Raw genomic sequence first — 13,963 nt, 5'->3', positions numbered from 1 at the left:
ACAGCAGTTCCTATTTTAAAAAAATAGATTGCTAATATGTTCAATTTTATTTCACTGTTCTCTTCTTGTGAAGATTTGAGGATGGTCTGTAGCAGGGTTTGTGTTTCTTTTTATTATTGCAGCATTATGATTTTTCTAAGGTTCTCACGTATTAAACCCTAAAGCGCTGTTTGCTAATAGCCTGTTGCATTAACAGCCTACAAACTGCTGGTGTATTATGGCGTGTTCTTTCTCTCAGAAACAGTACTGAACCCATGTTGAAGCTTGTGCAATTATGTGCTGTGTTGCTGAAGATGCAGTCTGTTATTTTTAATGGCTTCCACTATATGTTTAAAATATTAGTCTAATGCATATAATTATTTAGGGATGTCAAACTATTTTTAAATTGATTAATCACAGTTTTAAATCAAACTATTAAACAATAATAGAATGCCAACTTAAATGTATTGTATTCATAGACATTTCTTAATTTTGAAATAATTCTACATTTGTGGTTGCACTTTCATGGGACTGCACTACACTGCGTTAAACGATTAATAAAAAAAACCCTATTAAAAAGACTGTATTTTTATTACAGTGCAAATATTTGCAATAAAAAATATAAAGTGATCACTGCATCCTATGTTTTGATTGAAATCAATATATTTGAAAATGTAGAAAAAACCAAAAATGTATAATACATTAAAATTAGTATTCTATTGTTTAACAGAGGTGAGTAATTGCAGTATATAGTTAAATTGTTTTGCATTAATGGCTTGAGTTAACCATGATTGTCAACTCAACTATTCCCTATAATGTGTCTCCCACTAGAATGTATTAAGCCATGTGGGTGTTATATTCCTGGGGGAATGCTGCACCTAAAATTTGTGCACACTATTTTATTTGTGAAGATATCAGAATATAATCACACTAGTTTGAATTATTTTGTAATTTGATTTCAAAATACCTGTCATCAACCATATCTGTAGATAAACAGAGAAAAAGATTAAGACGTGTTTTGGTGCAAATAGGTTCCTTACTAGGCATTTGAGAACAGAACTTTGAGTAATCTATTTAAATGATAATACAGAAACATTCCCTGCATCCCCCAAAGCAAAGCAAAGGCTTGGGGGCAGTCAGAGGTAAGGGAGAAGCTGAGAGAGGAGGAAATAGTTGATGGGAAGGAACATGAGAGTGAACCTGGAAGATGGTTCGGAATGGGTGGAAGACAAATGGAACAGATTTTGGGGAGCATTAAGGAGGGGGGGAGCCTTCACCAGGCAGACCCTGACTGATCTCTAGCCTCTCCCATTTAATCAGGCATATTTCTCCAAGTCCTTACCTGGCTCTGTACTACTGCTCCCCTGGCTCTGCCCCATTTAGCCCCTGGCTCAACGTTGTCACCCTACTAGCTCTTTTGGCCCCATGAGCACTTCTGAACCCCAGTCTGTGTGACCTTTCTGTACTTCACTCTGTCTTCCTTCACCCCATATTCTGTGGCTCCTCTCCTGGCCTTTTGTGCAAAGTGTTCTTAAGAAAGCAGCTTCTGCCTCCTTTCTCTCTCTGCAACTGGCTGGTCTGTCCTGTGAGCCAGCTGCCCTCACTCATGGCACCACATCAGCCCTGGCGAGTGAAAGATGTAACTACGGCATGACCCCTTTCATGGCTTCCCCTTCACCTCCCTGTCAGGATCAGTTATTCTGAGAGTGAAAAAATCTGAGACACGCATTTAATTCTGCACTTGTGCAGTGGTGCTAAATCCTCCCAGGAGGAATGTTAAGTTGATTTCTGTTTGTAACATTCTGGCTATAGCAGACAGCACTATGATTAACTAAATAAAAATCAAGGGAGCCAAGAATGATAGAAAACTAGTTGGATTGACACTGTTATCATTCTACAAAAGAAAGGTGGAAAAAGAAACCTGAACTACTGGAACAGTATCTTATCCGCTCATTGGAAAACCATACAACACTTAAATTGAGCAAAAGGATATTTGGGAACTCAAGATCTCCTTTAAAAAAAAAAAAAAAAAAAAAAAAAAAAAAAAAGCCTGCATTTGGTATTCATTAACTGTACAATTGGCTTTCAACTCACTGGAAATCCTTAGGACTTCACGTGAAGTATTATGGAAGCTAGCCAAGATGAAGAGATGATTCTCAGTTAAATAATACACATACAAAAACAGTCCCTTACCTTGTACTTACAGAATGGTATCCCAATCATTTACAGATTTATACCTACATCTGGTAAGTCTTTGGGAATGAATGGCTTGAATTTGAGCTAACAAAAATGCCTGTTTGATTTCCTATAAAGTCTCTAATCTGTGTCAAAGCTCTAAATGCAAGCCAAGTATGACTACTCTAAAGTTCTTGACTTCCAAAGGTGGGCCTCATACTCGTTCCCTCTGCCAACCCTAGTGTTCTCTAGTGGAGCCTTGTTCATGTATTTATTTTTAAATACTGCATATGAATTTAGGGAAAGGAAATTAATTGAATGAAGCCAACAATATAGTCACAGGACAAGAGCTAGATCATCAATGGCAGGGCAAGAATTCTCATAATGCTTCATCAACATGCCTTAACATGCCCCACTGATATGCAGGGCCTCCTATGAGCTTGGAAAAAGTAGCTTTGTCTCTCTGCCCATTTAATTCTTGTCCTGCTGCCGAGACCATTAACTAGCGGTAACTGTGGTGGCAGCAGCTAGTGGGCTGTGAATACCTTTCTGCACAAAATTGGTCAGAAACAAGCCCCTTTCACACAGGCCACATAACAATCATCAGAAAATAGCTACTTTGGCACTGTTAAGCTGGGTAAATAATGCAAAAATGTTTCTATTCTGGTAAACCTTTAGTTTCTGCTTTCAAAGCCTATTGAAGTCAGTGGGGATCTTTTAATTGACGTCAAGGGGCGTATTTTATACAATCGAAAAATGTAGAAACTGCAAAGGCTCCACATGTATTAAATTTATGCACGCATAAAAGGCCAATCTTCTATGTATACATTGCTTCTCTGACTAGTTTCTTGTGGGGTTCAAAAACCTGAAATGTGGTAAGCCCCAGTAGAGGGCTCACCAATTACTTAATTATATACTACCTTGTTCCTATGCTTTGGGGGAACTTTTCAAAGGCAGTTAGGCACCTAGCCCGCTTTGTAAGTCAATAGGAGTTAGATGCATATCTGTAATTTGTGCATTAGAATATCCCCCTCCCGGCCCTATCTTTATCTTCAGTATGCCTTAGGTTACTTAATAGTAAAGTGAAAATAATACTTCCCTACCTACTGAGGGGTAGAGCTTATTAATTTAAAGTTTGTTTAGCACTGTAGATGGAAAGTAGTAGTGATAAGTTGGAGTACAGAATCCTGAAATGGGGACATCTAATAAGGTTTTCTAGTTCACATGCAGTAGTGACTCAGAAGTGTTTATTTAAAAACAAAACACTAAGCTGAATTTTAGAAAAACAATAGTACAAGAATAGAATAAAAAGTGACAGAATATTGAGAATGGGAACAACTCACTAAAATAAGGGCACTAAATAAAAGTGTATTTGTCATATTTTGCTTTCAGTTACTCTTTTGCAATCCCTTTTGTTTCTAGTGGTGTTTCTTGATTGCAAATAAGGGGGAAAATTGCTGTTCATGTTGCAGATCCACAGGTTATGTTATTTCTTAATTCTTCACCCTGGTTCTGCAGGGCTATGTCTAGACTACAAAGGTAATTCCTCTTTCCTGTTGAAAGAGGCTTTTCCGAAATTTGGCACGAAAATACGGTGCCAAATTTCAGAAAAACCTGCTCTTTCTACACAACCCTTCTTCATCATAAAATGAAGTTTACAGGGATGGTGAAAGACAGCATCGACTTTTATGAAAACATTTCTGAAAAAGCGGACACGTTCTTTGGACGCGGCATTGCTTTTCAAGATACCTCTGGTATCCTGGAAAAGCCCTGAGGTCTAGACGTAGTCCAGGTGTTGAAAAAAACCTGCTTTACATCAAAATGGGTAGTACTTTTGCAATGTACTACAAACCTGTTTAAATCTTCTCACATTAATAGAATTTTTAAAAATGTCCTGCTAGAAAGCATCAAGAAACAGGTACTCTTGAGATAAAGATGGTTTACTCATGTGATTTTTTTTTAAAGCTAACATCTGTCAAAAATGCATATTGGATTAGATTCTTAATTGGTCTTAAATTCATGCATCTCCAGTTAAGACAACATGGGGATGAAATCTTGAGCCTCCACTGGAGTCAATGAGAATTTTTCCCATTTACTAGAACTTCAGCCCAGGTATTTTATGAGCTCTGTTGAATATGGTAACGTGGATAAGAAATATGTCCAAAACCTCAGTTATGGGTGGTCTACAAATGTCTGCAATAAGCAATGGATGAAAAACTCTGAAAGTGAATTAAATGTGGATACATTTGTATCACGTCTTGTTATGGAAAAATTATTTCAAAGGTTGCAGCTGTCTTTTTTTCCCCTTTAACTGAGAGCAGTTGGCCTTCAGTGGTGCAGGAAATGGCAGAGAGCAGCAGCCAAAACTGTTGGAAAGCAGCTGATGTCTCTTTTTTCTCTATCAACACAGCTGCAAGAATGCCTTAAATTAACAATATGTTAAGACAGGAATTAATTTGACCCAGATCATGAAATGGTGTAAATTGGCATAAATCCAGTGATTTCTGTAAAGCTCCTGTGACTCCCTCTACCTAAGGATCTGGACTGTAACAAATAACTTAATATTCAGTGGAGCAGAGCCATGAACTATGAGAGTCTCCCATATCCCAGGTGAACATCTTAACTATGAATTCATATTGGCTTTCTTGCAGTATTTCTTGTAGGAAATACTATTGTAGTGTTTCCTACAAATTGGAATAGCTTTACCAGGGAGACTGTCAGGGTGTGTCTAGACTACAGGGTTTTGTCGACAAGTGGACTTTTGCCAACAAAACTATATTGCGTCTACACTACCGCTGAGTTCTGTCGACATAACGTCGACAGAACTCAGCAGTTTTGTCGACGCTGGTAAACCTCATTTTACGAGGCATAACGTCTTTGTCGACAGAGTTCTATCGACAGAAAGGGCAGTCTGGACGCGGGGGTTTCTTTTGTCGACAGAAAAAGTCCTCCAGGCAAGCCCCCTGCTGGACAGTCCTTCTTCAGGAAAAACCTCTTCTTGGTCCTGTCTGTAGCCATGTTTTAAAGGCACAGACATCCCTGGCAGGCATTGTGACAGGAAGCTGGCCACAGACAGAGCCTGTCAGCCCAGAGCTCTTCCAGCGTCACCTGCACGTGGCCATGTGTGCAGCTCCAGCGCCACGAGGACCCCAAGAACCTTTGCGGGAGCCAGCCCTGGTGCCCACAGGTGACAAAAGGAGAGCCCCAGCCTGATCAGGGACAGAGGTTCTGACCCTGCTTGAACTGTGGGGGGAGGAGGAAGCAGTCCAGGCCCTGCACACCCGGCGCAGGAACGCCAGCATCTATGGCCGCATGGCTCAGGGGCTGGCCGATAAAGGGCACCACCCAAAGACACTCTAACAGGTCCAAAGTGAAGGAACTTTGCCAGGGATACATGGAGGCCCGAGAGCAGAGCTCGGCTTCAGGTGCAGCCCCAGTGCACTACACCTACTATCAATAACTGGACCGTATCCTGGGAGGCCAGGAACCTATGTCTGCACCAGTGCTCGTGCAGACAGGGTTGCACACACCAGTGCAGCAGAGCCGGCAGGAGGTCCCCAGGGAAGATGTGGAGGAGGAGGAGGAGGAGCAGACGGAGGACACCCTGACCCTGACTCTGCAGCCTGTCCCAGAGACGCAGGAAGCCTCGCAGACACCCTCCGACGCTGGAGAAGGAACATCAGGTGAGTGCAGGCAGGGTCACAGACACAGAACAGGGGAGGTGGGAGCAGAGAGGATGCAGAGCAGTGTTCACATCTTGGTCCTCCCTCCTGGACAGCTTGCATCTCTCTGTGCATGTACAAGCAGGCGGGCAGTATAGTGTATGGACTTGTGTGTGAATTGCTAACACTGATCGGTTTTTCCCTCTTCTTCTCCACAGCTGGACCTGCTGCTGCTGTCCACCGAGCAACTCCTGTGCCACCACCCACCCGGTCCCACAGCACCCGCAGGCATTGGAGGACCTACAATGACCTCCTGAGGAGGGATGTGGAGGCCATGGAAAAAATGGAGGGGACCATGGCCAAAATGCAAGAGACCATGGCTGAAAGAGCGAGGGAGGAGGCTCGGTGGCATACTCGCCTGCTGCAGGACTTCCTCCCAGAGTGAAGCACAATGTGTGACACCGTCCGGGAGTCCCTGGCTGTGCCAGGCCCTCTCCCCCTGGGGACTCCTCCTGCCCATCCAGCTCCAGCCCCCTCTGACCCCCCTTCTTCTCCCTCAGCCCCTGCCACCCCTTCCTCTCCCTCAGCCCCTGCCACCCCTCCAGCCCTGCCCCTCCCCCCACTGCTAGAGCAGAGTCATTGTCAGCCCCCACTCGAGCCCGAGGACGGCTGGGTCCACGGACCAGGGGTGGCAAAGCCTTGCGGCCCAGGTGAGGCCGCCATTACCCTTAAGGTGTCTGCCCTCCCTCTCTCACTCACTCACTCCATGTTGGAAATCCTCCCTCCCACTCTCCCTCCCTCACTCCATGTTGGAAATCCCTCCTCCCTCCCTCCCTTCCTCAAGGTTGAAATCCCCCCTCCTACCACAGTTATAAACACAGGTTATTAGTTAAAAAAAGCACTTTATTTTTCACAGTTGTTGAACAATTATATTTTTTATAACAGATCTAATTTCTTATGTTACTCCTTGATAAACATATTTTTACTGTTTAACATGGTGTGTGCACCTTAACTGTTTAGCTGCAGGGATGGATTGTGGGAGGGAAGGTTTTGGGATGGGGGGGAAGGCCCACAGACCCCATTGGGGATACCTTGGGGAGTCATAGGCCTCCAGCTGAGAAGTGCTCACGCAGAGCCTCCCGGATGCGATCCCCCGCCTGATGGGCTTGGCGCACGGCAGCTGTCCGAGGCTGCGCAAACCGCCTGCCCTCCACTTCAGCCATTGGGCCCCAGGCCTCCCCTTTGCTCTCCACCAGGTTGTGGAGGATGCAACATGCTGCCACCACCTCTGGGATATTGTGTTCCCCCATGTCAAGGCGAGTTAGCAGACACCTAAACCTTCCCTTCAACTGGCCAAATGCGCATTCCACCTGTAAACAGGCGCGTGTCAGGTGCGCATTAAACACTTCCTTGCTTGGGGTCAGATGCCCTGTATATGGCTTCATAAACCAGGGCATGAGGGGGTACGCCGCATCGGCCACAATGCAGACCGGCATCTCTACGTCCCCGATAGCAGAGGTTTGCTGGGGGAAGAAGGTTCCTGTCTGCAGCCTTTCGTACAGGTGTGAATTGCGGAAGATCCGAGCATCATGTGCCCGGCCCGACCACCCCCCACACAGGTCCACCAGGGCCTGCAGCACAATGGAAAAGTACCCTTTTCTGTTGATATACCGGGAGGCTTGATGGGGTGGTGCACGGATGGGAATGTGCGTTCCATCAAGCGCTCCTCCGCAGTTTGGGAATCCCAGCCCTGCAAAACCAGCCATGATCATGTCTAGGTCTCCGAGGCGGACAATCCGATTCAGCAGCTGTGAGTTGATGGCCCTCACCACCTGCAAAAATAGACACATACAAACAAACAAACAGATTATGAAGTCAGAGGGGTTGCCCAAGTCCTTTGGCGACCATCCGTCCCCCCCAAGAACCCCGAACCCTCCCCCCCAGTGATTGCTCCCAGTAGTATCATGGTGTAAGACACAGGAGCTCTCCACCACCTCCCCTCCATTAACCGCCACCCACCCTTTTTCGGTTACAGTCCCCTTACAGACTGCCCTCCCCCCGTCCTGAAGGGACTTACCTCCATCAACACAGCACCTACAGTAGATCTCCCCACACCAAACTGCTGTCCCACTGACCGGTAGCTATCAGGAGTGGCCAGCTTCCAGAGGGCAATAGCTACCCTCTTCTCCAGCGGGATGGCAAGGCGCAGGTGGGTGTCCTGTCATTGCAGGGTGGGGGCAAGCCAGTAGCAAAGCTCCAGGAAGGTGGACTTCCGCATCCTGAAGTTTTGGAGCCAAGCCTGATCATCCCACTGCTCCATTACCAGCCGGTCCCACCAGTCCGTACTTGTTTCCATCCTTCAACATCACCTGTCCAGGAAAAAGTTTGGAGGCAGGGACAGTGCTGCTGCATCCTGAAGGAGGGGCTCCAGTATGGGCTTAGGTTCCGGACAAGGCATTAACAGCATGATAGTCTCATGCAGTTGCAGCAGCATTTGAAGCACCGTGGAGTGTGGGGCCAGCGCCTGGCCAGGGGAAGCTCTCGCTCCATGGTAAAGAAAGGTTTGGAAAAACCTTCAAAAAAAACCAACAAAAAAAAACCCCACACTGCTGTGCTGTGCCAGGAAGCAGGGCACTCCAAACAGGAACTGCAGAACCTTTGCTATCCCTCTACGCAGCTGCAGCAGCAGAGCAATGGCTAGTCGGGGGGGTCCCTTTTAGCATGCGTCTCTGCAAAGTGCAGGCAGCAGCACCAGGAAGTACATGCTGCCCCTGTGACCTGGCAAAGCAGTTCCGGGTACTTTCTTCTGTCGACAGAGCGCCCTGCAGTCTGGACGCTCTCTGTCGACAAAGCAAATAGTTTTGTCTATGGCTTGAGGTAGTCTAGATGCGCTTTGTCGACAGAAGTATTGTTGACAGAATCTGTCGACAAAACTTCTGTCGACAAAACCCTGTAGTTTAGACGTACCCTCGGACTCACCCCAGAATAGCCCATTTCTTTAAGAGGTTGGAGGCCCCATTTAATTTCCTGCTCTACATTAGGCAAAAAAGGGAAATTGAATCCGGGTGCCCCATCAAATGGGCTAAAGATTATAAGAGGAACATCGTTCCCATGTGCTTCCATCTTTTTCTCTGATTGTTTTTGTCAGAGAAAAAAGTAATGTTTTTGTTTAACCAGACATAGCCCTGATTGCTGAAATTTCAGCATATTTTGGTTTCAATTCAATCAAGCTGATATTTTTCAAAACTACCAGCGAGCCCATATCTGTTCCTCGCTTACACTGGTATTAATGTGAGGCAAATCAGCCATAATTCTTGTCATAATTTAAATAACCTCTCTTGGCATTTTGGACTGCTCCTGTGACCTTAACGAGAGCAGTGAATGTTGCAAAAGACCAGTTGTTATACATGTGATTCTTCACTATTCCTTACTGTTGAAACATTTGTATAGGTTTTTTTTGTGTTAATTGGAGTTTTTTAAATCCTTAAAATTGGATGAACTTTTAAAATGCAGCATGTATGTACATTTTAGAGAGCTGTGTATCATTGTTCACCAGATATTGTCTCTGTTTATCTTTACTAAATAGAGGAAAGAGTAACAGTGGCACCTAAAATTTAAATAGAGTTAAATTCCTTAGCTCTTAAAAGTAGAGATGGGGCAAATCTGCATGTCACATCCAAACTCCAGATCTAGGTTTGAATCTGAATGCATGGCTTGTACTCAACATTGGAGGTTTCAAACCAATGACCAAAGGGATAAACTCTGTAAGAACTATGCATATATTTGAGGATAGAGTTTAGCTAAGATGGTGATCTACCTCCATGGAAAAATGGGAATCTGAATGTTTGTTGTTCAACAGGTTCAAAATATTGGGGGAATCTGAAAGAAGGATACATATTTCATCACAAGCTGCTATCTTTAGCATAGGTTGAACCAAATATTTGTATCTGGGCTTTGAAGCGGAGTAGGTTTAAAAAGACCTGGATCTGAGTTATGAGGCCTAGACACAGTTCTTTTCTCCAGGAACCTGATCACTGCTGTGCACATCAAGAGGGGAATGTCACACAAATATGCATAGGAAGGAAAGACAAAGCACACAGTATAGAAGTTTGGTGTCACACAATACAAAAAATAAAAGAAATAAAATGCAGGAGTGAGCCCACCTCTTCTCCTTTGTAGATGAGAGGTATGAGAGAGTAATTGATCTAAATGAAAGCACTCAGGAGTTGGGACAGAAGTAGTGGCAACTTGTCTGCTTAAAGAAATTAAGCTAGGGCAAGAAGTATTGCCTTGTAGGTTGGGAGGAGTAACAAACCATTAAAAGAAATGCGCAGTAATTGAAACTTAAAAACATACACAGCCTTCTATAAGAACTGATAACTGCTGTGCCAACAGCAAAACAAACCCCAAACTGTAAATTAGGAAATAAAGTAATAAGAAAATTTGACTCATTCCTCTCTCCCTGGGGAAATACAAGGCATAAAATATCATCTCCGTGGCTTTCACATATTTCTAGCACCAAATTGGCCAAACTCTTTACATTTTTGCATGGTTCTGATAAAAACAGGAAGCACTGAATCACAACCAGAAAAGGCTTTTTATGTAGTATTACTGGTTGGATCTAGAAGCAGAAGTGTCAGAAATATCAACAACAAGAAGAGATGGTTTTGACAAGACTTTCTGCCCAATTTTATAGACCCCTTTGGGGATGTGCATTTGGAATCACTGTGGATACTTCTCTATACCAAAATATTTGGTACTGCACTAACCTGTAATGTGCCATCAGAGGAATGAACTGTGTTTAGTGATATCCCTGACCCTATGCACACCATGACCTGAGCATTAGATAGGATGGAATCCTGGCAGGGTCTGCCATTACCCTTTCTGCCCATTTCTCATCCAGGGTGTTGCCTAGGTTCTGAATCATCAATGCTGTGTTTTTAAAAACAATGTTCTGAATTTGGACCTCCATCCCCCTCTAGTGTTCCTAATTGTTAGTAATAAGATTAGTCACCTCTATTATCTCATTAGAAAAGCGAGGAGATGTTTTTCATTCAGACCATTTTTTGGTGAAAAGTGCAGATTTGCCAACACCAAAATGTTTTTCAAACTTGTGTCAGTTTCACCAAGCTCTGTATGTTGGAGGGTGAGGGTGGGGGTCTTAAAAATAAAAAAGTTTAATTGTGATATCTTTTTGCAATGGAGCCCTTTTATTTTTGGTGTGGTGGAGGGCTGTAATAAGAGAGTAGCAATTCCTTCCATTTTATGTTTAAATGTTAAACCTTTAAACCCTCCATACAACCTAATTGTCTCCCTTTTTGTCTCAAATGAAACTTTTTGTTTGACCCAATTCATATTTTTACCTTTCTAATCCACTGAACTTTGAAAAACTTCATTTTCAGTTTGATCTGAATTTTTTGTTTTCAGAACTGTCGGTGAACTGAAAAATAGTTTATTTGCACAGTTCTATTCATCATACTTTTCCTCTGTTAGCTGACAGAGCAGTGTGCTCTTATGTCATACTGACTTTCTTCTGGCAAAAGAAGTATTCATTTTGTGTTTCTGGACTTGATGGCAAATAAATAATTTACTTAGTTGTTGGGTCTAGATACTGAAGTGGCTCTGACATCTCTGCTATTTGTGTAGGTGCCAATTTCCTTTCATCCTGTCCTCCTCCCCCGCTCTCACTTCACCCTTTCCTCCACAGACCCACCCCCACTCCACCTTTTCCGCCCCAGCTGCAACCTCACTAGTATGCATTCTATCCTTCCCCCTCAAGCCCCTGTCCTGCCTCTTCCCCACCTCCTCAGTCCAGGGGTATGGGAAAACCACACACACTTACTTATGATCATTATGGCTCTGCTGACAAACCCCTGATGGCAGATATAGGTATTCTGGTTGAAGAGTCCTTCTGCAAACATAGTTGTCATTCAAGCAGGAGGTGTGCCTACTCTGGGGCTTTGTCAACACTGCAGGGTTTTTGCACAAGAAGCTTTTTGCAGAAGAGATCTTCCGCAAAACTTCTTTCGCAAAAACACATCCACACCTCAAAAGCGCATCACAAAAGCGCATCGCTTTTGTGCAAGAGAGCGTCCACACTGAATGGACACTCCTGTGCAAGAAAATTCTGATGGCCATTTGCAGAATGGCCATTAGAGCACCTGTGCCTTTTGTGATGGGCTCTTTTTGCACAATAAACCCCTGTTGAGAAGTACAGGATCTTTTGAAATGGGGCATTTCTGTCAAAAAGGCCTCGTCTAAACTGCTGGTTTTTCCGAAAAGCCCCGTTTTGAAAAAAGCGGTGGCTGCCATTATGCAAATGAAGCACAGGATATTTAAATCCCTGCTTCATTTGCACTTTCGATACGTCTAATTTACATCCCTCTGCCGACAGAGGGGTGTAGTTTAGACGTACCCTAAGGGGCTATGTCGGAATGGATTTCATAGTGTAGACATATCCTGAACATTAGTGGTGTTACATCAGTTAGCACTAGCTACAAGAGAATCAGGCCCATGTCTTTTGCTAGACTCTGTGCATTAGATGATGTGATTCCCATCCGTCACCTCTTTAGCATTTCTCTAGGTAAATCTAATCATTTCACGTTTTTTACCCTTCGTTACCAAAAATCAGAAAAAAATGGAACAACACATTAAGAAGAGCATAGTATCTGAAATATAATAAAATCACTCAGCCTTCAATATTCATTTTTCATTTAGAAGCAACATGAAAGATTAATAAACCAGACTACATTAATCATAAATAGTAATGATATTCAAATGAAAGAAAGTACAAAGAAAAACAATAGGAGTTCTTTGTAGTATCTGAAAGACCAAAAGGAAAGTTTTGACTGTGTTGTAAAAGACTTAGGCTATGTCTAGACTACAGAGTTTTTTTGAAAAAAAGTGGCCTTTTTTCGAAAAAACTTCACCTGTGTCTAGACTGCTGTTGTATTTTTTCAAAATTAAATCAAAATAATGCAGCTGATTTTTTTTACAGCAGTAAACCTAATTTTACGAGGAAGAACGCCTTTTTTTTAAAGAACTCTTTTGAAAAAAGGCATTCTTGAACGAAAACAGGGCTTTTTCAAAAGAGAGCATCCACGTTGCCTGGGTGCTCTCTTTCGAAAAAGCAGATCGCTTTTTCGAAAGTGTTATGGCTGTCTAGACGATCTCTTTTGAAAAAGCCTCTTTCGAAAGAGGCTTGTAGTCTAGACGTACCCATAGTGATTTTAAAACGGAAGAGGAGATGCTGTGATTCAGGTGATCTGTGTCAGGAATTTAACAACATATGCTTCAGGGTGATCTGTTTCATTCCCTTGGGCATCCTAAGAGAAAAGGATGAGCAGTCAATGTCATCATGCAATGGGTAATGTTAGATTTGATGACTGATGTGATTTACTCATTCAATGATGTAATCATTCAATAATATCAAACAGGGATTACTCTTGCAGAGTTTTTAATTGTCCCAGGTAAATAACTGATTCTAGCTCAGTTTCTTTGAGAGTGTGTGGCATAATCTCTCACTGATTTGAGCTCAGTGTTCTTTAGATGCTCCTTACCAGTATAGTAAAGTTTAAGTAAAACTATAATACACCACTAATGGTATTTCAGGGAAAAAGTGACATCCAAAAGATTTAAGGGTTACCATTGTATAGACCACTGTGCAGTGAGGTGGATGACCTAATATTTATATAGCTCTGCCTTACTCCTTCAAATTCTAGTGACTTAGCTCTGTCCTAAAGGCAGGTTCTTACCAGCAACTGAACCAACTAATTATCTGTGATACTTTATGCTGATCCTAATATTCCTGTGCTGTTTGCAGCTTCCTAGAGTGCAGTTCCAGTCAGGTAAGAGATTCTTTGAAAATGTTACAGTAGGATTGCTATATTTGTCAGTTCTTTCATACCACAGACTCCGTGTTCCAGTTGTTCTGACACACCTACAAACTCAGCCCAAGCTCAGAGGCAGAGTTGTTGCTTTCTTGTGCATCATCATTGACCAAATGAGATCCTCATTTACACCCATACAACCCCATTCTCTTCAAATTATGCATATAGTGGCACTGGTGCTAACCCATTCCTTTCAAATGACCAAGAAAGAGTAGAATCCAACTATCTCTGTTGGCTCTGCACAACTGCTGGGATTAA

This window comes from Pelodiscus sinensis, chromosome 2 (assembly GCF_052426305.1).
Source record: "Pelodiscus sinensis isolate ZL-2025 chromosome 2, ASM5242630v1, whole genome shotgun sequence".
Classification (NCBI taxonomy): domain Eukaryota; kingdom Metazoa; phylum Chordata; order Testudines; family Trionychidae; genus Pelodiscus; species Pelodiscus sinensis.
This window is presented reverse-complemented; position numbering follows the sequence as displayed.